Genomic DNA, 25,549 nt, shown 5'->3' on the forward strand with positions numbered 1-25,549 from the left:
CATCTTTAAAGAACTCATCTGTTAGGGTGTGGATTTTTCTAAGAATTATTTTCCGATTGATCTTTCTTATGCAATCACCTCTTTTCTTTCCTATCAGGGTTGTGGAGTAGGATGGCATCAGCTGCATCTTGCCATAGCCGTCCACTTGGCTATTTTTCCTGCTTGTGTATTCTTTTCTAGCTGTGGTCTCCATAGTAGCTGAATCAGGTACCAAAGTGATATCCTCAGAAGTTCTCTAGTTTCAGTTACTTATTTCAAACCTTGTTATACTCTTTCTAGGCAAGTTCTTGTAACAGCCACATGACAGAAATGCACTCAAAGGGATAAATACAACAATTCAGGCTCTTACTGACGCTATTTTCACCTTTAGTTCCAAATGCACATTGGCATAGGCATATATTGCCAGTTCTCACTTGGCATTGCTGCTTCTGTTGACAGAATGAAAGCATGGATCCCCTAGGCTCATTCCTTGCTAGTTTTATTGTGTTCTTCCCACTCAGAAGATGAATTTATATCAGTAAGTTTCATATGCTAGGTTTTCTGGCATGTGCTGCACTTTTCAGTATTCGTATCTGGATATTTACTTGGATGTTAGGTTGGTCTCTCAAAAGTCTTTGATCTCTTGTTCATGCCTCCAGTGTTAATAAAATGCAATGTTAAGGACAGAGTAAGATCAGGCTGTCATTGAAGCTAGCTACAGTCAGTTTGCTATAATTGCTAATTTTCCTGTGATCTGTGATTTGATAGTTAAAGGAGAACTGGCAAGTATTCTAATAACTCTATTTTTTTACTCTTGTTCTTTGTATCCTCTCAGAACCTGGAACACATTCTTTCCTTATCAGTTCTGTCAATTTGGCAGACAGATTTTCCTCCTAATTTTTTTTTTAAGAAATCAACAAACCCTTGACATTAATAAGGTTAATTATTGTTAGCACTGCTCTAAGAATATGTTAATTTATTCTCCCATAGCTGACCCAGCAAATGAACACAGAACCTTGTAGATCCTATGAAAATAGTTTAAAAATATCTGCAACAAGAATGTAATAAATTTCCTACATCTGTAAAGGTAAACTAGATAATGAATATCAGATAACATCCACCATCAAGGGAAAGGAAGAAATATGGTCCAATAGATAGGGCACTGTACTGGGCATCAGGAGGAACGGGTTTTATTCCAGCTTTGCCATTGACTTACAATACTAACCTAAGCCAGACTACAGGCAGTGTCCCTTACAAAAAATCTTCAGCTTATACATATGACAAGGTACTACAGGCAGGATAAGGACGACCTGTTTTTCACCCATTGAATATAGTGTATGCTGATGTGTGCTTTGCTTATCTACTGGCACTGCCCAAGTGGAGTAGTGGTGTTTCTGTAATTTGATTTTAGTGTGAATTTCCTTTGAGTTTTATTACAGAATGAATAATACAATGCGTAGATGAGATAATTTAGCAAATGCCGCTGCTTACGTTTGTTTCAAGGTATTCAGATTCCTGCTTCTGTACACATATGGTACAGATAGTAATATTGCTTTAACCTTTTAAATGAATGGTTAGAACTCCTTTTGTTGTTTAACCCAACAAATGTGCATAACTCTCTAGCTACTGAACTCCCTAACCCCAGGGCCGGTGCAACCATTTAGGCGACCTAGGCAGTCGCCTAGGGCACTGGGATTTGGGGGGCACCATTTTCTTTGGCAGCGACCGTGGCGGCCGGATCTTCGGCCTCCCCGGTCACCGCTGGTGTCATAAACAGATAGCTAAGGTTTAATGTTTCTTTTACCTGTAAAGGGTTAACAAAGGGAACCAAACACCTGACCAGAGGTCCAATCAGGAAACCGGATTTTTCAAAGCTCAGGGAGGGAATTTTTGGGTGTATGGTCTTTGTCTCGTCTCTGTGCTCTCTCGGCTCTGAGAGTCAGCTCTCTATCTCTAGGCTTTACAATCTTCTGTTTCCCAGTTGTAAGTACAGGTATAAGACAATATAGGTTTTTATATTGTTTTTGTATTTACATGTGTGTAGTTTTCTGCGACTGTTTAAATTGTATTCTTTGAATAGCTGTATTAGTCATGTTATTCTTTAATCCCAGGGACCCTGCTATTGGTCACCTTGATACAGGAGACCAATTTTATCGTTTCTCTTTCTCTTATATAAAGCTTACTTTTTAAAATTTTGAATTTTCTTTACCTATGTGAGCAAAAGGACGGATAGGAAATCTCTGATCCATTTACGTCTTCAGGAAAGACTGGGGAAAGGGAAAAAGACGAGAAACGTGAATGCCTCCGGTGTTGTGTTTCAAGGAATTGAAGCAGGGTAATCTCCTAGTGTACCCAGGGTGGGAAGATCTGGGAGGAGGGAAAGAGGGGGAAGGGAAGTGGGTTATTTCCCTTTGTTGTGAAACTCAGGGCATCTGAGTCTTGGGGTTCCCCAGGAAAGGTTTTGGGGAGACCAGAGTGAGTCAGACACTGGAATTTCTGGCTGGTGGCAGCGCTATCACATCCAAGCTGGTAATTAAGCTTGGAGGCTCATGCAAGCACCCACATTTTGGACGCTAAGGTTCAGAATTGGGAAGTATGCTTTATGACAGCTGGCATTTAGGCAGAGGGAGCTGGGGCAGGGGAACGCGAGGAGGGCTGCCTGCAGCAAGTGGGTGGGGGGCACACAGGGGAACTCCCTGCCCCACCTCCATCCCGAGCACGCCATGGCTGCTTCACTTCTCCCACCTCCAAGGCTTGCGGTACCTAAGCTGATTGGCGCCACAAGCCTGGGAGGTGGGAGAAGGGAAGCAACCAGGGCGTGCTTGGGGAGGAGGTGGGCCAGGGGTGGGCTGGGGCAGGGGAGCTGCCTGAGGAGGTGGGCTGAAAGGTGGGGAGCTGCCGCAAGGGGGGTACCTCAAGGCAGAGAGGGGGAGCTGCTGTGGGGGGAGGGGGGCACAAGGTATAAGTTTCACCTAGGGCGCGAAACATCCTTGCACCGGCCCTTCCTAACCCGAGAATCTGTTAGAACAGTGGGTCTCAACCAGGGGTCCGGGGAGCCCTGGGGGACCACAAGCAGGTTTCAGGAGATGCACCAAGCATGGCTGGTGTTAGACTCACTAGGGTCCGGGCAGAAAGCCAAAGCTCCGCCATGTGGGACTGCAGCCCGGGGCCCCAAACTCCATCACCTGGGACTGAAGCTAAAGTCTGAGCAACTTAGCTTTGTGTTGCCCCCTATGGTGTGAGGCCCCAGGCAATTGCCTTCCTTGCTACCCCCTAACGCCAGCCCTGGCTTTTATATGCAGAAAAACAGTTGTTGTGGCACAGCTGGACCGTGGAGTTTTTATAGCATGGAGTGGGGAAGCCTCAGAAAGAAAAAGGTTGAGAACCCCTGTGTTAGAAAACCAGACATGTTTATGTATTTTTTTCAGTAGATAATATATTTTAACAGTCCAATCAACATCATATTTTCAGTGATTCCATATTTTATTTCTTTAAGATCTGGATATTTGCATACCTGGGAACTAATATATCCTGATCCATTTTAGTAACTCTTTCTGTTATAAAAAGTAGTTGAACAAAGCTATGCCAAATATCTTAATGTGATAGCTTCCCTTTAAGTAGCCTACAGTAACTGCCCAGCAGTTTGATCATATTAGAAATTAAACATATTGCTTACACACGTTCTGGACTTGGAACACAAATATGTTTCGTGTATTCTCTTTTAGTAAGCTTTCTTTTGTTGTGTATGTGGTTTGGTTTGTCAGTAAGGGTTAGTAAGCTTTGATATATAGCAACTATAAATGATTGATTTCTTCTTTCCTTATGTATCCATCTAGCCATTTCTTTTATATTCATAGAGCTTAGTGGTTGGATGATATTTAGAACTCCTTTTTCTGGCAGTTGTTTTTCAGTGTAGAGTGCTACAGCATTTCATCTTTACTTTTCACCTTTCTCTGTGGGACCGTTTATATTAGTGATTTTAATCTGTGCTAATATAATGCTGCTCTGTGTGTATGACTGAAGAAGTCCAAGACAGAATTTGCCTCTTGCGTCCCTTCATGTGAACATCACATCACCTTTCCAGTCAATGTCTGTAAATATATAGTGTTAAATAAATGAAACTAGTATTATCTCTTTCAGTTCCTTGGATGACAACATTCACATGCTTGTAACATTTATCTGCCCAGAATTCAGTGGCAGAATATCCTCCCCTGATAGTAAGATGATTGATCAGGCAACACTTTACGGGGAGTTTGGAAAGGGCACTTGAAATGATCCAACTCACAGTTATCAATACTGCCTTTGGATTTTATAAGTGTCTGTTACTTCTGGCATGTTTGCAATTGGTCCAACTGGGACATGTTTCTGTAAAGTTCCTTGTGACAAGCACAGTGCTCCTTGTTCTCCTCCATGGAGATGCTCATGTTGATTTGACCATTGTCCCCCCACATACACACAGTCACTCACTCTTGGCACTAAAGTTAGGCCAGCTGACCTTTGAAAAAGTGAGCTGGATTCCACTGCCTTGATATCAGCTTTGTAACTGTTAATTGCCTGTTTTCTTCAATTGTGCTAAAAAATGCTGCTTGACATAGGTAACTATAAGCGGTGGTAATGAGGCTGAGGCCTTGTTCTATCAGTTTTTATAAGAGAGAAAGGGATGGTTTTGTGATTAAGGCAGGGTTGTGAATTGGAAAATCTGGGTTAAATTTATGCCTGTCTTCGACCTTCAGCAACCTTCTTAATCTCTCTCCATAATTTTCCATACTTCTGCTTCTATGTTGCATTCCTTTCTTCTACCCTTTGTCTCTTGTCTGTTTAGAAAACAATGGGAATGTAGGGACCGCCTCTTTACTATGTTTTTGTAAGATGTATAGTATGGCGGGGGAGCTACGTTAATTGGGGCTGTTGGGTACTATTGTAACAGTAATTAATGCTATCGTAGACTATAATTATTAATAATATTACTTAGTCCTAATGTAACTTTGAAACAGAATACAGTTCTTAAGGTAAGACAGACTTTTTTAATTTAACTCATAAAATGCTGTTAATTGTCAAATGTTCACACTCCCTCCCAAGATAATTTGGGGAGTCCTTTCTTCCTTTTGTGTATGGAAGAAAAGAACTTGATATTTTTAGTACATACTTTAAGCAAGAAGTAATCCAGCCAAATAAAATATCTGGTAGCTGCCTTTTGTTCAGAGCTGAGACCTTGCCAGCTTAATTGCTAAGCTGGTAGATGTTAGCCACTGGCAGCCAGTACAGCATAATTAAAATTCTAGAAGGATGTCAGATAAACACAGAAACGTATGACAATGTTGACTGTAGAGTGCTTCTGGTTATTGTAATTATAAAGAAATTGTTACAGCATTGTATGGTTTTATAGCAGCTAATCTGGGTTGTTAGAATACAATAAGGAATGGATTGGAAATCACAGTTTTCTTTGTAAATTAAAATTGTTGCAAAGATTTCCTTTTTAGAGTTTACTATTGAAAAATCCAGATTTCTCTGAGATATCTGTCTTCTGGGGGAGATATCTGAAGCCTCTTCCTACTTCTTGTCTTCACTTATACAGTAAATCTTTCAAAGCAATTATTTGAATAGTTGGTGACACAAATATATTACATTTCCCTTTTTCTCTAGGAGAAATCTTACTATTCCTTATAAAAACCTTTTGAAATGGCCACCATGATTCCATTTGGCTACCAATTTAATTAAATTACAGTGAACTGGTTTGTTAATTGCAAGAAACTCAAATACACTGGTGGGCAGAATTCACTGCTGGAATCAGTGGAGCTTTGCCTCCTGCAGTCAGTGGTGAACTTGGACATCCACCCTAAAACTAAACAACTTGTTTCTTTCCTTTTCACTCCCTCCTATGTCCACATTTGACATTTTTATTTGGTTCTTTCTGCTCTAGTTTTCTCTCCTTCTCATTCTCTATCTGTCCTGCACTTGGTACTGCCAGAGTGCATAGGCTATAACCCTGACTTAGGGAGACAGGCTCTGAAGCCACTTCTCTCCCCTAAACATCAATTGGGCTTCTGGATTGGCTGATGAGCTGAGTAGGGTGGAGTTAAAAGCCCTTTGCTCACCAGGAAATCAACTGGCCATGCAAAAAAAGCAGGATTTTCCTGCTGGGGGGATGAGTGGATACTACTGGGGTAATTGAGATGCTGTGCAGTTTCCACAGTGAATTTAAAACAATGTTTTTAAAGTGGTATTTGATCATCAGCAGAAACTTTTCAAATTGAGATTGATCATGTAAAGCAACTCTGTTTCTCTCACTTATGAGACAGTGTATTTGTTTATCTATCTTGAAGATGAAAAGTTGCTAGAATTATTATTCTTTTAGTAAATGATTGGTTTTATTGCAGAGCACCATGAATCATATATCTACTTCATGACTTGTTATTTCTATTCTACAAAGTTACAATAATTCTTATATTGAAATTTAAATTTATGGCTCTAGTGTTACATTTGTGTTGAGATCTGAGCAAGCTGTTTTAAATGATGTTTTGTTGAAAAGAGCAAAGAAATATGTAATCTGTTAAAATAAAATAAAATTAAACATTTATACTCAGGTCTCTCACAAGTGGTTAAATTCATCTTATGAATTGACTAACTGTTCATGACAAAATCTTATTGAATGTGACATTCTGTGGAGAGCGTATTCCAGAGGAATGATTTTCAGTGCTGCATGTTCTTGGCAAGTATATTTTTTAATTTGTTTGGAAGTTGTTACTTATTAAAACTTCCACATGGTGATGTTTCTATAATAACATTTTGGCATATGAGTAGTTCATTTCAGATAAAAAACACTGGATTAGGAATGAATGTGCTTATACAAGCATAGACTTCATAGTTCCCTGAATGAACCTACACTGTTTCCCCATTACAACCTCTCAAGAATGCCTTTTTGCCCTCCTCATATCTGTCCATTACACACTGGTTCTCCTTCACGGCTCAACGTGTGCTGAGCACGATGGCCATGGCCTAGCAAAAAGTCAGCTAGAACTACTAAGTTCTGCAGTGGGATCTTCAAAGGTATGAAGGGTTGGGGTAGGTGCATTAACATTTGGAGGGGAGGCCTGTGGTCACTGGAGTATAATAGCTGTGTAAAGAGGGGATCTTGGCTTGCTGGAGGAAGGGGAAGCTTGGGGCAGGGGTTCAGTGTAGTACAGAGAGGGAGTGGGAGTCTGATAGATCTTAATATTCTTTTAAACCAAGATACAAACTTTTTGAAGTTAGCTCAGAGTACTACAGTGCATGCCCTGCTTGCCTTGGAGCAGTCTCCATGGGAATGTCTGTGCTGTGGTGGAAGCTGGGTTTGGGATGGAACAGAGGCAGAGGGAGATATATTGGGCGTGGGGGTGAGGGTAAAGAGCATTTGCCCATTTCCTTTTTAAATGAGGACATTCCCATAACACTTTTGAGAACATAATCCCGCAATGGGCACAATGAGATGGGGTGGGAGACAGGAGCCTGGGCTCCCCTCTGGGCACCTCAATAAAACTGAGTGGCATAACAATGGAACCCCTTACCTGCTGGCATGAGGGAGGGGCGAGTGGGCCAAATTTGAGCAGTACTATGACCCAAAGGCACCAGGTTGCAATGCCACTCACTCAAATTTGGCTTGGCCACACCTTTGTTACAGTAGAGGGGTGGCTGTCATGATGGAAGGGTGGCCAGTCCAGATGTGCATGAATCATGTTGCCTCCTGGTGCACAGGATTGCAGTGCCACTCAGATTTGGCCCATTTTGGTTTCTTTGCCCCATGACTTTTGAAATCCCTCCGGTACCTTTGGGTCCTTAACTACTCAGGTCCAGTAGCCAAAATCCCCTCAAGGAGTGTATGTTCCCTTTATGAGCTACACACTCCAGGCTGACATCCATGCTGTGCAAGGCTGGCCTACTTGTGAGTTGGGCAGGAATTCAGAATGTCGCTCATACAGACTGAGAAACTCCTATTTACACGTCTTTTGGTAAAGAGAAAAAGAATTCATGTATGAAAGCTGCTGATGTTCTGTGTTGTTGGCCTGAACTTGCTAAGTAGTCATTAGAGGCCTGATCCTGCAATTCTTACTGAGGCAAAACTCCCACTGAAATAACAACAGGTCTTTGGTTATAATTTGATTATAATTTAAATGGGAGTGAAAAGTGATCCTTCCAGAAAATGTAATACATTTTTTGTGCACCTCTATAGAAGGATCTGGTTATACCATAAAGAATTATATTTCTGGATTGGGGTATATTTACTGGGCATCAAAATTGGGTAATTCATCAACTAAATTAAATGAAACTTAATATTAGCATATAGTATAATTAAACTTCTTTTAAAAATTTGCATAAAAGGTGATCAGATGTTACATTTTAATTTAATTGGCCTGATGAACCCTTATGCATATGAGGTTGTAAAATTTAAATTACATTTTCTTAGAAAAGATATTAAAGTATAGTTTAATTGCCTCCCTCAAGATTTATTTAGGAATCTTGTTTACACAGTTTTGTTTTTATATATAATTATTTGAACTTGCTTATTAAAACATTACTATGTCTCATGTACATTATGCATAAAAGATCTATTTGCTTTTCAATTTCTAGATGTCTTCTGTTTGTAATCAGTAACCTTACAAAGATGGTAATCTCAGCCTTCAGCAGTTTCTTCACAGAAAGATTATTGTATATTAGCATTAAATAGTTTGAAATTTATAAATTATGGCTACTCAGTGGATTTTGCAAATCTCAAAGTTGTGTACAGTTGCTAATCTGTATGGCATATTGGAAAACAAAACTTGGAAATGTTGCCTTTTAGATATGAAAATATCCAGAAATTGTCAGTTGTAGAGCAGCTTTCTATTCTATGTTGGGAAGAAGTTGTCCTGATCTAGTATTAAAAAGCACAAAAATGTTTTGGCTTCTTAATTATAAATGCACAATTTTTTTGACAATTTCTTTAGTGCCTAGGATTAGTTTAAATTTATTTGCTGGTGTCATATTAAGTTAAAATGAATCATTGCTTTGTGTTGGCTTTTGTAGTTATAGATGGCTTTTTAATTTTCCTTGAAGGTAGAAATATGCTAAACTAAAAAATACTGTTTCAGCAAATTACTGTATGAATACGCATTAGAAAATAGGTGCATTTAGTTTTCCAACCTTAATTTAGATGGCATTTCCTTAATACATGATTAACATCACTGCCATCTTGTAACGACTTGGGTGACATTTTATAGGCCGCTGTGCATTTTAAGTCCTGACATTTTAAAAAGCCATGGTTCTTGTTTATGGCATATATGCATGCTGATGTGCTTTTGTTCCCTTCTTATGTAATATTTATATACAATTTACTGGTAATAACAGCTCTCACCCTTAACATCTATTTTGGAAAGTGTGGATATCTGTCCAGCAGGCACTTTTACCTGGTGAATGAAGCACTATTAAGGTGTCCTGTAATCTTCTAGGTGTTTTGCTCCTGCTTTCTGTCTATTCTTTGCCCGGGTTTATATCAGTTGATTTAGTTTATGATGACCTTCTCTATGTTAATTCATCAATTTACATTATAATTAACCGAGTAGGAATTTGCAAGGGAGTTCAAAATCATGAGTTGCACAAAATACATGTTTTTTTAAATTAATTCTTAACAGTAATTAAACAAGTATTAGCAAATCAGACAACTTGGAGTCTGCCTCTTCTGGATGAAAGGCATTATATGAATGTGTGAGATATTACAATTTATAATCTGTATGGTGTAGTATACATAGTTTGTGTCTGTTGTGACTTATTTTCAGTATATTGTACCTTTAAATAGGGAGATCTAGCTTCTTGCTACCATTTTGTATGTTCTTCAGCTGTAGCCTGCATCCGAGGCCACGCTACCCACACGTTTGGCTGTATTATGGCCCTTATGGTTCTTCTTCCTTGTTTTATTGTTATTTTAATATAAATGCAACCATATACAGGAGATAGGGAACAAGCATGGACAAAGTAAGGAGTTGTAGGAGGAGATGAAGGCAGAGGTCTAGGCTGGGACAGAGCATTGAAGGTGACAACAAGTTCTTAATGCATACATGTTTATTTGCCCATCCTTTTTGCAATTCAAGGCATTTTGATGTTCTTGTAGTTTAAAATATTTATTTGCATTTGTTGTCACAGGGATGGTTTAATTGTCTCTAATTTTTTTTTTTTTTAATACTGTAGATATTTGTGGTTGAGAGAATGTAAAAAACCCAAGAATCTTGTAACAGTGTGACTGTGGTAATTAGTTACGAGTGAGAGAGAACAAGCAATTAGAAAAGCCATTACAGGTTTTTCTCCACCTTTCTCATCTGAGTGCTGTAAGATATTTGATGTTATTGCAGATTTTAAGTATAGCATTTTGATAATGAAGTACAGATTCTGTTTTATTAAGTGTCATATGGTCCGAGCTGGGAGTGTGTGTGCTGTGCGCGCGCACACATATTAAAATGGACAACAGCCAAGAATTGAAAAAGGACTCCAAGCTATAATGAGCATCAACAAGCTCCAGGCTGGCAGTGATTTCTCCCCTCACATTACAGCAGTGTAAATGACAAGGAACTCCTCTGAAGTCACTGGTGTTACAGGCGTTCTGTAGACACAACTAGCTACATTTTCAGTCTAGTGGATGGGAAGTGAGGAAATGCCTTTCCCAAAAGAAGCCACGTGCTGTTGCAGCCAGCATAATAGAATGTGAGGGACCCCTCAACAGGCTTCAGTATGGTTTGATTTTTAAACTGCCAGACTGGGAGTCCTGGCGACTGATGTCCTCTGTTTATCCACAGGATGGGTGCAGCACATGCAGTGGCAATTTGGCCTTCCCTACGCTCGATCTGTCCATATGCCTAATTCTGACCCATGATAGAGTATACTCCCTATATTAATGTTATTCTGTGAGATAGATGGGCCCAAAGAAAAATCCCTCAACTCTTTGGGTGTTATACAGGGCACCCATGTCTCTTGTCATCTTGAATCCATGTGTTTCTCTTACTGTAGACATTTCTTGCTTTTTCCATTTCCTCCTCTAGGGCTTAATCAAGTTCCCATTAAAGTGAATGCTATGTTAGGTTGGAATGAATATTTTGTCAGCTAAATTGTTATTCAGCAGAGGCTATGGACTGTAGCGTAAGCAGAGGAGAAGTAACTAAATGATAGAGAACAGAACAGAAAGTAGTGTAAGTGAGGCCAGGTCTACACTACGAGATTAAATCGATTTTAGATACGCAATTTCAGCTACGAGAATAGCGTAGCTGAAATCGAATATCTAAAATCGATTTACTCACCCGTCTTCACTGCGCGGGATCGATCCGCGCGGCTCGCTGTGTCGAATCCGGAAGTCCAGTCGTCTAGCTGGAGTTCCAGAATCGATCTAAGCATGCTCTGGGATCGAGATATCGCGTCCAGACCAGACGCAATATTTCGATCCCCGAGCAATCGATTTTAACGCGCCGATCCAGCGCATAGTCTAGATGTGGCCTGAGATTGAACGCCAGTCAGACTTCTCTCAAAACTGATTCCAGGATCAGAGAGCTCAATTTCTCTGGGAGTGGAAATAATACAGAGACTTTTGAAAGAGGATTCTCACAAAGGAGACAGTTGGATTGCTGGACATCTTACAAAGTCAGGGAACTGAGATTATTTATTACTTTAGTTGCCAATATGTGTCATTAAATTTTACCTTTGAATTATCAGAAACCTCCTCTTTTCTACTTATGTCTGGTAAATCTCCCAAAGATGGGATGGGAAGCAGGGAGCCAGCCAATAACACAGCAATATCTACTTTGGATATCATTACTATTGCTCTGCTGGTGCCACATTACTTATTACTACACTAAAATATAATATATTGTTACTCTGAATCTAACACTATTAGGAGATGTAATGTGTAAGTATTTCAGCAGTGAAGGACATTTGGATACTTGCTTTCCTTGTAAAACCTGTCTTTACCATACCTAATGATCAGATTCATAGGCCTACATTTATGCTTAAAGAAACCATAACAATTCACTAGACTTGTATTTAAAACAACATAAATTGTCTTCTTTTAAAAAAATGCAAAACATTGCAGACTGTGTAAATTTGATGATCACTAGAAGTTTTTCTTTTAGATACTGATATGCTCCCCCCTTGCCATAGTATCTGAATGCCTCACAACCTTTAATGTATGTAGCTATTGAACACACTTACGAAATAGGGAAGTGCTATTATCTCTAGGTGTGTCTGAGCCACAATAAAACACCAGTGGCTGGCCGGTGTCAGCTGACTCAGGCTTACGGGGCTATAAAATTGCAGTGTAGACAGTTAGGCTCAGACTCTTGAGCATGAGTCAGCTGACATAAGCCAATTCTGGATGTCTTACTGCAGTGTAGACATAGCCTCTCTGTGCTTCAGTTCCCTAAGTGACCCAGGCCGCACAGGAAGTCTGTGGTGGAGTAAGGATGGGAACCTTGTTCTTCCAAGGCCTAGGCTTGTGCCCAAACCACTGTACCTTTCTTCCTATAGACCCATCTAGCAACCAAAAAAGAGGAAAAAGGCGAGGGAAGGGAAATAACCAATCTGTTAACTCAGTTATTTGTGCTGCTATAGGTTACACTGAAGACAAACCATGACTTGGCTTCCTGTTTAAAAAATTAACAGTAGACTGTAATAAACCAGCTAATTCAATGGAAGACATCATTTTAATTTTCTTTGATCTTTACTTGGTTACATCTAGCATTATAGGATTCAAGATTTTTCAGCTGAAGATAACTTAGGCCATGTCTACACTACAAAGTTATGTCGACCTAAGTTACTTTAGCATACAACCACCACAGTTAGTACATCGTTGCACATGCACATACCTAGCTCCTTGTGTTGGAGGTGTATGTACTCACCAGGAGCAGTGCACCATGGGTAGGTATTCCACTGTGCAACTGGCCACCGTCCAGCACAGGGACTTTTGGAAGTTTTTGCAATGCCTGATGGGACCGAAACAAGTCATGCAGAGGTGACTGGGAGCGTGAGGCCAACTTCCCATAATGCAGTGTTCTCCATCCCATAAATTCATCTGTATCCCATAATTTTTGCACCTTCTTTTCAAAATCCCAGAAACCCGCGTGTCCTCCTCAGTGTCCGTCATCTCTTTCAGAAGCATAGATCTATTCAGCTCTGTGCAATTATCATGAGCATTGCTAGCACAGGGCACATGATCCTGCAGGATTTACAGAGCCACAAGAGGAGCCACAGGAACATGACAATACCTTGGAGGCTAGATTGCTGTGGGAAACAATTCAAGGTTGTTGGTGAGATTCACAGAGCAGCTGGAGGTGGTGGAGTGCTGGTTCTGGACCCAAGAAAACACTGACTGGTGGCATCGCATCGTAATGTAGGTTTGGGATGATGAGCAGGAGCTGCAGAACTTTCGGATGCACAAGACCACATTCCTGAATGCGTGTGCTGAACTTGCTCCAGCCCTCTAGTGCAGGGCCACCAAAATGAGAGCTTCATTGACAGTTGAGAGTGAGTGACAATTGCACTGTGGAAACTTGTGACACCAGATTGCTGCCAGTTAGTCAGGAATCAATTTGAAATCAGGAGATCCACCACAGGGGTCGTTACCATTTAAGTGTGCAGAGCCATTAGTCACCTCCTGCTATGCAGAACTATAACTCTCAGTCGTGTGCAAGACATACTGGATGATTTTACAGCAGTCAGGTTCCCAAACTGCAGTTGGGTAATAGATGGCACACACATCCCTATTTTGGCATCAGATCAGCTTGAGACAAGTACGTCAACAGAAAGGGTTACTTGTCTGTGGTAATGCAAGTGGTGATGCTTTACTGACATCACTGTGGGCTGGTCAGAGAAGTGCATGACGCATGCATCTTTAAGAACTCAGGCTTGTTCAGAAAGATGCAAGTAAGGACTTTCTTTTCTGATGGGTGGATTACCACTGGGAATGTTGAACTGCCAATAGTGATCCTGGGCAACTTAGCCTACCTCCTTGTTTCCTTGGCTCAGGAAGTCATACACCAGCCACCTTTGACAGCACTGAGGAGCGCTTCAACTACAGACTCAGTAGGTGCAGAATGATAGTTGAATGTGCCTTCGGTTGTTTGAAGGGTCACTGCCATGGTTTACTTATAAGGTTGGACCTCAGTGAGAAAAATATCCCAATTCTTATAGCTGTGTGCTGTGTCCTGCATAATATCTGTGAAGCAAAGGGGGAAAGGTTTCTGCAGAGGTGGAGTAGCAGTCTGCTGAATTTGAACAGCAAGATACAATGGCTGTTAGAAGAGCTCAGTGAGGAGTTATGCGGTTCAGGGAGACTTTGAAAGACCATTTTAATAGTGAGCCAGAGTTGTGTGTGTTGCAGTAGTGTGCTGAACCTGGCCTTGCTCTTTTGTGACCCAGCATGAATCTTCTGATTTCTGTATATGTAGGAATATAACATTGTCAATGCACCTATAAATATTGTTTGTGAATGATGATATGAGTTGTGTGACAGAGTGCAGTAACAGGTTATCAGGTGCTGTCAGACCTGCTCAGCACCAGCCAGCATATGCTGTGAACTAATAAAGATGAATTTTGTTAAAAAAAAATAGAATTTTATTCTGTAACACAAACCAGGCAATTAAAAATAATAATTTAAAATGTAATAAAATGTATAAATATATAAATTAAGGGAACAGAACTTATGAAGGGGAAAGAACACTGATTTCAGGTATACCCACACCAACCGTGGCTTTCATAGGTCAGTGTATGTGAAACTATAATTGTCTTTAATGTCCCCCAAGATGCAGTAGTAGGGGTAGTGCACCAACCCCTGACGTCACGTGGAATGTTGAGAGGGGTATACGGAGGTATTGAGTCCTTTATGGGCTGCAGATGGAGGCGAGCATGGGATTGTTTAACCTGCAAGTCCACCAGAGTCTACAGCATCTCTGCTCTCTGTTCTGCTGCATGTCCCTCTGCTTTTCCTGCTTCTTTCTCCTCTCCGCCCTATCCTTCTCCAGGCTGTCTGCAAGGGTGATCCTCCAGGCCCTGTGCTCATTCTCTGATGCAGCACTGGCTTGCAGGATCTCCTGAAACATGCCATCCTGAGTACTCTTTTTCCTTCTCCTCTTCTGGCTCAGGCATTGCGGGTGTGTGTAGAGGGGACCATGAAAGCTATAATGGCTGCAGCTGCAGATACAACACACAGAGGTACCATTGTCAGTGTATTAACAACAGAAATAAAAACTTAGGATGCTGAACTCACTCCCCTGGTTCCCCAAAAGTTGTAACCTATGTGCTCACTTCTTGGGATTGATTGAGCATGGCACCAGTCACAGCAGCAGTGTGGTCCTCTGGGGGTTGGGGAAATGAGGAGGAAATAGTTCAGTTGCATGATTCTAGTTGTACAGGGGAATGGAATGGACTACTGGCACTGTTCTCCACAGATGGTGGTGATTTTAGCTGATACCTCAATCCTGAGGGTAAGAGACAGCGCATAGCTGCTGCTGGCATCCCAACACCGCATAGCCTGTATGCTGCTAGCCTGTGTACTGCAGTGGTGCCTGCTGATGTAATCGCTGAGTGGCTTGGAAAAGCATCCTACTGCGACAGAAGGAAGAAGGCAGCCATCCTCGGAAACCTTTGGCAGAGGATTGCAGAGTACATCCATGAATGTTTCATCGAGATCTCTATGGAGGATTCTTGGGACCTCCTGGTGCACATAAGAAAACTGCTCTGTATGGCCCCCACTGCCTAACTGTAGTGGGAAATGAAAAGCAGATAGCAACTCTACCTCTCTTGGTTGTTCCTCTACCTCTTCTATCACAAATAAAAACGAGTGCATCAAAAGACTTGTCCTCCTGCTTTGTGGGTGCCGTTCCTGTAATTTCAAAGTAAACTGCATACTTACCAGAGGTCCTTGCTCTGCATCTGGCTCATCTGGGCTAGACTGGTGGGATTGGCTGGACTGTGGGGGAGTCAAAAACAGGTCCTGGCTTGTTGCACAGCTGGATTTCATGGTCGTCTGTTTCCCATACTCCTCTTCTTTGTCCATCTCCTCCTTGCTGTTCACAGTAGGAGACAGTGACTCGGGCTCCTTGAAAGTATCCATGGTGCTGTTGGAGATGGTACTTTAGTCTCCGCTGAGAGTGGCATGCAGCTATTTGTAAAAGCAGCAGGTCTGTGTTTCGGCACTGGCTCAGTTGTTGGCTTCCATAGGCTTCTGGTATATCTGCTGCAGCTCCTTTGCTTTCTTGCAGCTCTGCTGCTGGTTCCTATCATAGCTCTTCTCCTTCAACCCCCAAGCAATGTGCTCTTAGATGTCCACCTTTCTATGGCTGGTTCAGAGTTGTGCCTACACAGCCTCTTCTCTCCACAGGCCCAGAAGATCCAGTATTTGGCAGGAGCACATCTGGAGCATATAACCAGCATGGTCAGCTGGGTGGCTATAAACAACAATGGAGAGCTGCTAGGTGTGCTTGCCAAGCTGGGAAATCAGGAAAAGGATTTTCAAAAGTTCACAGAGCCATAAGTAGGGTCTACCTGATCCCAGAGCAGTTGGTGTATGGCATTGTGGGACAGCTGCTGGAGCCCAATAATGGTCAACATAAGTAACCAGTGTCAACACTTGCACTGTTGACCAAACTACATTCACTCTGACTCTACGCTGCTGGAGAAGATGGTTTTATTAAATCGGCATAGCTGGTTTGCATTGACCTAACTGAGCAGTGTAGACCAGGCCTTAATCTACTTACCTACCTTCTCTCCCTTCAGATTGCAGCCAGGGTGTAAAGCTAAGGAGGTGGCTATAGAATGGAACTATAAGGAGCATATGTGTGTATCTGGTATTGAGGATAGGCTGTAGAATGTGAGAAATCAAGAAAGGGTAGTCTGGGGAGTTGTCTGGTCTGAGTGCACTTGGCTGAAGAAGCAGGGAAGAAGAATGGAGATGCAGTTCTCAAGGAGGCTTGGTGTGAGTTACTTGTTTACATCTGAAATTCCTGGGCATTGTCTAGTTATAAAATAAATACTACTTAAGTTCAAACAAAAGGAGAGAGGTTAAAGCTTATCTAAAATCAACATTCAAAGCCCAGCCCTTTCCCCATTGAGGAGAATGAGTTTCTTTCTGTTGGGGGCCACGTGGTGTTTCTGCCCTACAAATTAATAATTGCTGTACAACATTTAATCGGAAAGCACTGACACCCTCCACTCCATCCTTTTTTGGGGTTCTTTCTTCTACCTGTGTGTAAATTGAGTAGCTGAAGAACTGATGCACTATTGGAGTAGCTGCTTGCCTCCATACTGGTTCTAGATTAGCTTTCTCAGAATTGGGATACTGAACCAAGGTAAATTTTTCCTGAAATTGAAATAATACATGCCCTTTTTGATCTGTGTCTGAGTTTTGCACAAACTAGAATTTCCAAACAATATAGCCAGATATTAATGTTTTCAGTTCAGGTAGGAAGAAAAGAATCTTTCATTACAGTGCAATGGAGTCTTAGTCACATCCTTTACAGGACAGCAGGAATGTTTAACCACAGCCATGAAAAACACTGTTAGGCTTGTACTGTCTATAAAAGATATTTTCAAAGCTGCTGATATTGATACATGGTTTTTAAGTGGGCTGTTTTCTCCTAGGTGGGAACAACTCGTCTAATGGAGTAGAAAAACCAAGTTAGAACTCTCATGTTTTGAGGAGGTTGGTGTTTGTTTCCCACCATTGTGAAACCCACATTTTCATGTTCCCAAGTCAATGAATCTCAGGGATCCTCCAGAAGAAAGGGATATCTATCTTCATGGAGGCTCCTAGCCAATATCCTGCCACCTGGCTCTATTAGGTGCTTGACAGTCTGGTTCTTGCAGGAATCATTATGCCAGGTGCTCCTGCAATCTTCTGATGTTTCCACCCCAGGGTAGGGGACAACAGCCTACATCACAACAGACTTATTCTACAGCAATTTATCGTATGTTGTAAGAGAATTGAAGGGAGCTTGACTATCTACTTCCCCAAGTATATCCCTTCTACTGAGCTTAGACTCCATGGAGTCCGGGGGTGGGGGAAACAGACTTTTGAGGCAGCGTTCCCTCCTGTGCCTCCCCTGTGCTTCCTGCCCTCCCCTGTAATTCAGAAGCACCAATTCACATCTGTGCACAAAAGCAGGGAGGAATCAAGGAGGCTGAAAATTGAAAGGTTTTTACTACATAAATTTCATTCATTATGTAAACATAGTTGTTCCCTCTCCTGGCACAGAATAATAAATCTTTCTTTTTCTGACAGATACAGTTATCATCAGATATTCCCTGGCCTTAATACCAAGGGAGAACTTTTCTTTCAAAGCAACTACAAGAAGGGGACTGTACAAAAGGTATTGTATTTCTGCACTTGATTAAACTCTGTTCCTTTTGTATAATTTTCTGCTTTTATACCATTTAAGGGTTTTAATTCATTAAGACCTTTTTTAGTTTTAAGTTTAATTCTCTTTTTGTTCCTTTTTTAAAATTCATTAGTTCTTACACGATTAAAGACCCTAAATCTGTTACCAGGGCAGCCCTGTAAAAGTGGATGAGAGGAGGAAGGGGAGGTTGTAGTGAAGGTGAAAATCCAAGATCTGTGAGACAAACAAAATAGACTATCATTTCAATTTTTGGTTCAGAAGGTCTGTAGTAACTGAGCCAGGGGTGATGATGAAATTCAAACCCTAGGCAAGAACATTCCTTACCAGCATGTTCTTCCTTGATTCCACCCTGGCTGGTTTCCTGAAGTGCTCATCTCTTCTCATTCCCAGTTTCCTACCTCTCTCCTCTGAAACTTCCCCATTTATCTTCCATTCACCCTTGCTAGGGTGGTAATATGTCCTCTGCCTGTGTGACCTGCTCCTGCAGGCATGCTTCCAGGGGGGTGAAGTACAGTGTCTCTTAGGCAAGATGGTCTTTTCTTGTGCCCTTCACAGAGATGTCTACCCTGTGCCTAAACCTGGCCCTGGTGAAGTCATTTAAAACTGAGGTAACAGAGCTCCAAACTGTTGCTGAGTCAATCCCAAAATGATAGTTTTGAAATCAGGACCCGACTCTGATTAGTGTGAGAGTTGAAACAAGTGGAAAAGAAACCAAAAGCCACACCCTTTGTCCGACAGACTAGTTAAAGTAGTAGCACTAACATTCTCAGCTATTGTGATTTCAGCTTCCTGTATGTTTTTAATCTCAGTGCTTGTGCTTCAAAAATTCGATTATTCAGCAACAACAGTACATCAAATATTAAAGTAGTTTCTGTTTGTTTTCCTGAAATATTATTCCATTCTATGCACTGTTTTCCTTCTCTCGGTCTAGGTGAATTAAAGCCTTAGCCAAACATTTTTCTAAAAATAACTTGACTCTGAAATAGCTCTCTCAGTTCTCTAAATTACCGAGTTTCATATCACATTTCTGATTTTACTGCTTCCCCTTCGCATTTTATTATTTTCGCTAAACATTATCTTTGGTTTATGTGTCAAAGCTGGAGATGTATGTAATTCATATTAAAGTTCTCAAATTCTTTGTAGGAAGGGTTCTGAGGAGTTTATTTTGCACTTAGTGCTTGGATTTTCTTTGCCACTTATCTCTATTACTTATGTAAACTTAATAAAAATGAGTTAAAATATATGTTTATTATAGCTAAAAACCTGTTTAAACAGCCTAGGTTTTTGGTGTAATAGTGGAGAGAATTTATTATTAAACATTTGAAGTGGCTAGACAGTAAAAGCAAAATGTAAAACTTTTCCCACTCCTCAGCATAAGCATCAACAGAGTAGTTATTAAAAAGGGATGGTTAAATCGAAAGCTAGTTTCTTCAAGCAGATCTTAGGTAGTCACCCAGAAGCTGAATATCTCTGCTTCTAAACAGCTGTGGTTCGGCATTAGTGAGATATTAGGCTGGAAGGAAGACGACCCACTGATGGGGAGCTTCAGCTGTGAAAAGCATTGGGAGATCAAAGGACCTCGAGATTAAGATACACAAATAACGGAGCTATGGAAGCAAAGAGGGCACTGTATGGCTACATTAGCCTGGAAGGGAATAACTGAGTTTTCCAAAAGGTTAAGTGGAGCTAGGCTCTAATCCAACCCGCCTCTGAAAATTTGGAGTGGTTTGGACTGGGATCTGTACTCTGTGGCTCAGGCCAATGTTTAATTATAATTGATCCCCACTTTGGTCCATGGTCCCAATTTATTAGTGACAGGAGCTTCTATAAACATAGCACTTAAAACCATTAAACTAAGGCCTGGTCTACTCTGGGGAGGTGGGGGGAATCGATCTAAGTTATGCAACTTCAGCTATGCAAATAACGTAGCTGAATTAGATCTACTCGCCACAGTGAGTCTGTCTTCACTGTGGTGAGTCAACTGCTGATGCTCTCCTGTCGACTCTGCCTGTGCCTCTCGCTCCAGTGGAGTACTGGAGTCGACGGGAGAGCGCTTGGCAGTCAATTTATCGCGTTTAGCCTAGATGTGGTAAATCGACCCCACTGGACCGATTGTTGCCTGCCAGTACAGCAGGTAGTAGGGTCACTGCAGTGATCACATACTTTTATCCCACCACCTAAATACTTGAGTAATTTAGAGGACTAGGGGAAAGATAGGGGAAACTGAGGCACACACAGATTATTCAGAGAAAACATAACATTCCCACTTTGTCACAGAAGTGAATTGTAACTGTTGGGTGCTCAGCACCACAGGAAAGAGAACCTACACATTTCAACTTGAAAATATTGAGCCACGCAAAGCTAAAAGAAAATGTAGGTCTAAGACTATGGGAGTTCTCCAGGAACAATTTCCCCACATTGCATATATTGCACATCCCAAACAGGAATGTGGCAAACACATCCACCATGATTACACCACTGTGCACAGGGCTGGCCTGTGCTTTTAGGGAAGGTTGTTGTGGTGATTCTTTAAAATATATCCCAATTTTAACTGACTAATTGTATGTAAGTATGGGAGGGATTAGGATTGTGTGCCTAGAGTACAAACATGTAGCCAGAAATAAACCTGGCAAATTTGTGTATGTATTTATAAACGTACGTTTATACATGTTTATATCTATATTACATACAAAAAATGATATTAAAAGAACAATTAGGTTGCAAAGTCACGCATCCAAACATTGCAAAATACCAGAGTTCAGGTTGCCCATACAACCTTGTGGTTATGAGACTGTGAGAGTCTTGAGTTATCTACCCTTCCTCCCCCTTCTTGTCTTTGCTGCATGGGTGCCAGCAGCAGGAGCATTGAGAATGCAGGAGAGACAGTCTTTTGTCTTTCACTTTCTGTTTAGCACCCCAATGGTGCCTGATAGCCAGGAGGAACAATTGCAGGGAAAGGTCCTGCTCAGCCCCTGCTGCCCTGGCATGGGAGCATGCCCAGTGAAAGTGAAATACTCGGAGAACGTAACTCCAACTAGTCTCTACTGAGCATGTGTGAACTGAGATTTTCAGAGGCTCATAATTTGGCCAAATTTGGGCAGGTGTTCCCAGACAGAAAAAAAGATACATCCTTGACACTAGGGCAACCTCCTCCAAATTTGAAGTCCCTGTTCCAAAGTGTGGAGGCACCAGAGTTCTAACAAATGGCTGTAGCATGGGCAAAACAACTTATTTCCCTTTAACCTCAATCTGAGAAATGCCTGGACTATGGTAGCTGAAATTATTCAAACAAAAAAATTCAGCCTGAAGTGAGGGTTGCCAATCTTTTATTTGCTGAAAACTAGAAGGCCCTGCCCCACCTCTGTATTCACCAGGCATAACAGGAGTACCAAAATGCATGGTTCGTTCAGCACACTAAATCATCATCTGAAGGAGCATTTTCTTCATGGCAACATGACCAGCAGTTACATTATTATGTACTATACAACCGCAAGTGGGGCTTAAGACATTTATATAACGTTATTTATAAAAAGAGTGAGGCTATTTCCCACAGTACTACAAATTCAGTTCTACATATTTCTAGTGATGTTCTCTATAAGGATAGCTGTTTTTAAATTGAGTTAAAAATCAGATAGATTAATAAAATGCAGTTGGGCACTGTCTGAAAAGTCAAACTTGCGTTAAATATTCCTGATCCAATTAGTGAGAGAAATGGATTGTGGGGGTTTTTTTTGGATTTTTTACATCCTCAATTGCATCTTCAAAGCGTGTTGCACTCTTCTGCATAATGTGGGGATCTGGCCATGTTGGAGATAAGTGACAATTTTACTCTGTTCATGCTGGTGGAGTGGCAAGAATCTGTACATCTCTGGGAGCCCAGTGGAGGGGATATCTAAAGGCTATGAACCTTCATGGTTTGGGGCATGAGCAAACCTCTAACTGTTGACTGTACTTGGGAACCCCATAAGTGCACTGGGATTTTTTTTCTTTGCACCTTTCTCTAAGGGCACAGCGGGATGGAGAGGGGGTGTGTCAGTCCTCAGAGTGAGGGGCGGGGCTGGGAAATCAGGGCACAGTGGTGGGGCAGGGAGGGCGGACAGGTGGTGGCAGCCCAGTTCCTACCTTTCCACCAGAGAGGCTGGACCAGGTCCAGGAGCCAGCCAGCTCTCTCCATCAGCAGCTGAGCAGCGCCTCCAGCGCTGCTGCTCTTCCCACCATCTTTGCGGTGAGACTGATTGCAGTAACTCTGGTAACCGGACACTGCCAGGTCCCCTTTTTGACTAGATTTTGTGGTTGAAAACTTGACACCTGGCAACCCTACCTGAGGCAGACACTTGGCATGGAAAACTTCAGTCCAAATGCATAAAGTTTGGCAAAGCTAGAAGCTCTTAAAAAAGGGGTCTTAAAATGAAAGTGTCAGGCAGTTTTAACTACTGGAATCATTACCTGCGCTGCCTATAATAAAAATTGTTTCTGGCTAAGTGTCTTGAGTGTAATATTTTGCAGCCTAAGCATTGGAGCATACCTATGTTTCACTCAAGTACCAGACACATCCTGCATTAGTGAAGGATGTGTGGAAGTTCAGGGCATTTTTTCAGGGCATTTATTTGAGCCTACACTGATCTGTGAGATCACTATGGCTCTTTGACTTGCCAAATTGTACGAACAAGGCATAATGTTATTCTCTGAAGGCTAAATTCTGCTTTTGGTGCAATGCTCAAGTCAGTGCATCAATATGTAGAGCAGACCGTGGCCCTGTGCTTGGAAGATCAAGTGCTAAGTCCCTGCTTCCAGGAGCCACCAATGTCTTGTTTCCCAGAGCAGAGAAGTTACTTGGCAGGATTCATGACACTGTTTCTGCTCCTCAGACAGGCAGCTAGACTCTGGACCAGGATGTTGTCATTGTCTGTAACAAAGACTACTCTGTTGGCAGTGTTAACAAGACATTTATGTGCCAGAATCCATCATATGAAATGATGAGTCTCTGAGACTGTTGTTAAAATGTATCTGTTTTTCCTGCTTTTGAATGCTTGTGCATGAACAGGCTGATTATTTGAGTTGTCTAGTGAGCTGAGTACATTTGCTTCTTGCACATATTATTCATTAGTTGTCAAATATATATTTGCCTTGTGAAACAAAAAAGCTGCAGTGTTGTCCAAGGAGAACTGGATTGTACTTTACATTTACATGGCTAAACTGAGATGTGTGGTAAACAGATGCATCTGTATTGACTACTTTCCCCAACTCTGAATTTGGCCCATAAGATTATGGAAGACGAGTAAAGCACTGATCTGTATGTGTCTACCCAAGCTGGAAAGTACACCTCCAGCTCCAGTGTAGATGTGTCCCTTAGAATGGGACAGACAGTTCCTGGAGAGAATAAGAGCTATTGGGTCTCATTCTGTTTTCACCCTAACTTTATGCTGATGTAACTGACTTCAGTGGCATTTGCCTGGTTTAAAATAACATGAGATCTCAATTTGTTCCTATTTCTCAGTGAGAGAGAAGCTGCCATAAGGGAGAGTACCGCTGCAGGAGTTGGTAAGCAGTTAAGATTGGCTCGATTTTGTAGCTTCAGGAATTCTAAGCATGAATATTGACTTTTGTTCTGTCAGAGGTATTATTTGTACCTGTTTTTTCAGACCCCCTGAAGAGGTGGCGAAGAAGCCACACATTCCATAGGAAGGTGGGGGAGAGATTTAAAAAACAAGATACGCGTTCAGAGAAACAGAAAAAGGGATATATTTTTTCCTCTGGCAAAAAGAGCCACTAGAAAAACATGTTCTGAACTCTGCAGGACAACAATTTTTCTGGCAATACAAATTGGTTCATGGGGGAGAAACACCATGGCAGATATTTATTTGATTCAGACTTGTAAAAAAAAAAATCTTTTCTGCTTTGATACATTTGCACTACTTTCATAAGCATTAGTGGGAGTTGCCCTTATAAATTCACTGAGAACAGAGCACTAGAACTGCAAGACTTTTGTTGTTAGTCAAGAATGTATGTACACAGTTTTATTGGAACTAGCCTTTCTTCCACTGTAATCTACAGATCACAAAGAGCCCTGAACTTCTACAACATAAAAGAAAGCAGATATCTCAATAGCCTCAAATCAAATTAGGTCTGTGTTTATCTGCATGTAGAACACCTGAACCACTCTGCCTCCCTCGAATGCAAATAATTTTATGGATAAACAAAGCTAGACTGTGTTCTTTGGATCTGAGATTAAGTAGCTTTGTGTTTCTATCTACATGATACTATTTATAGAATCAATTAACTCCTCATCGTTGGGATAAGTTGTTTGACACATCTGTTGCTGAGCTCAGACACACACACAATCACAGTTTGATTTCTTCCTCTCCCCTCAAAATAACCACTTTTTAATAGTATCTATTAGCTTAAAAACCTGCCTGTTGACATTATTATTGCATTATTTGTATTCTGTGAAGCTGGCCTAGGTAACTGAATGGCTTCCTTTATCTCTGCCACTGGACATATTTTTTTTCTTTGCCATTATAATCACATTTTCTATGAAAGGATGAACATGCAGGCTTTCCATAGCCTGCTGCAATGTTTTCGTTGCTGTACTTTGCTGCAGAAAGCGTCTTCTTTGCCTGTGACTGTTGAGATCACTCCCTACTTGCCTACTCTTTTGGATCTTGAATTTTTCAAAATAGTGATTAACTATAGATGGTTGGAGTCTAACAATTCACCACTTATAGTCAACCCCAGACCGTGATGACAGAAATATTAGTATAGCATTTCTCCTTGGAATTGTGGTTCCTCTAATACAACCAAGTCTTAAAGCTAAGACAAATGGGAGACACTAGTTTAAGTTTTTAATTTATACAGTGTGATGGGGCAAGGCCAGATGGCTACAGTAAAGTACTGAGCGACAGGTATGTTAGCCCCAGGCTAAACAAATCCCTAGTACCCTAGTAACCAAATGGCAGTTGCTCCAGGTTAATCAAGGCACCTGGAGCCAATTAAGATCTTTCTAGCAGTCGTAGAGATAGCTACATTTAAGTTAGAGACACGCAGCCAATCAAGGCAGGCTAATCAGGCACTGGCTTTAAAAAGGAGCTCACTCCTAGTCAGGGCAAATGTGGAGCCCAGAGGAGAAGGAAGTGTGTGAGGAGCTGGGAGCAGGAAGGAAAAGGAGCTGAGAGTGAGAGAGAGTAATA

At 41.4% G+C, this 25,549-nt stretch overlaps 1 protein-coding gene across 1 annotated transcript in view; it reads left to right on the forward strand.

Moving 5' to 3' along the window:
• The window catches only part of ARVCF (ARVCF delta catenin family member), a 449,379-nt gene that overhangs the window by 148,455 nt on the left and 275,375 nt on the right, over window positions 1-25,549 (forward strand). The window contains exons 3-4 of the mRNA XM_075060041.1: window positions 17,605-17,665; window positions 18,245-18,332. The gene's annotated coding sequence lies outside the window, so the exon portion shown is untranslated. The remainder of the gene's footprint in view (window positions 1-17,604; window positions 17,666-18,244; window positions 18,333-25,549) is intronic.

The sequence above is a fragment of the Chelonoidis abingdonii genome, chromosome 22 (genome assembly GCF_003597395.2).
Source record: "Chelonoidis abingdonii isolate Lonesome George chromosome 22, CheloAbing_2.0, whole genome shotgun sequence".
NCBI lineage: Eukaryota > Metazoa > Chordata > Testudines > Testudinidae > Chelonoidis > Chelonoidis abingdonii.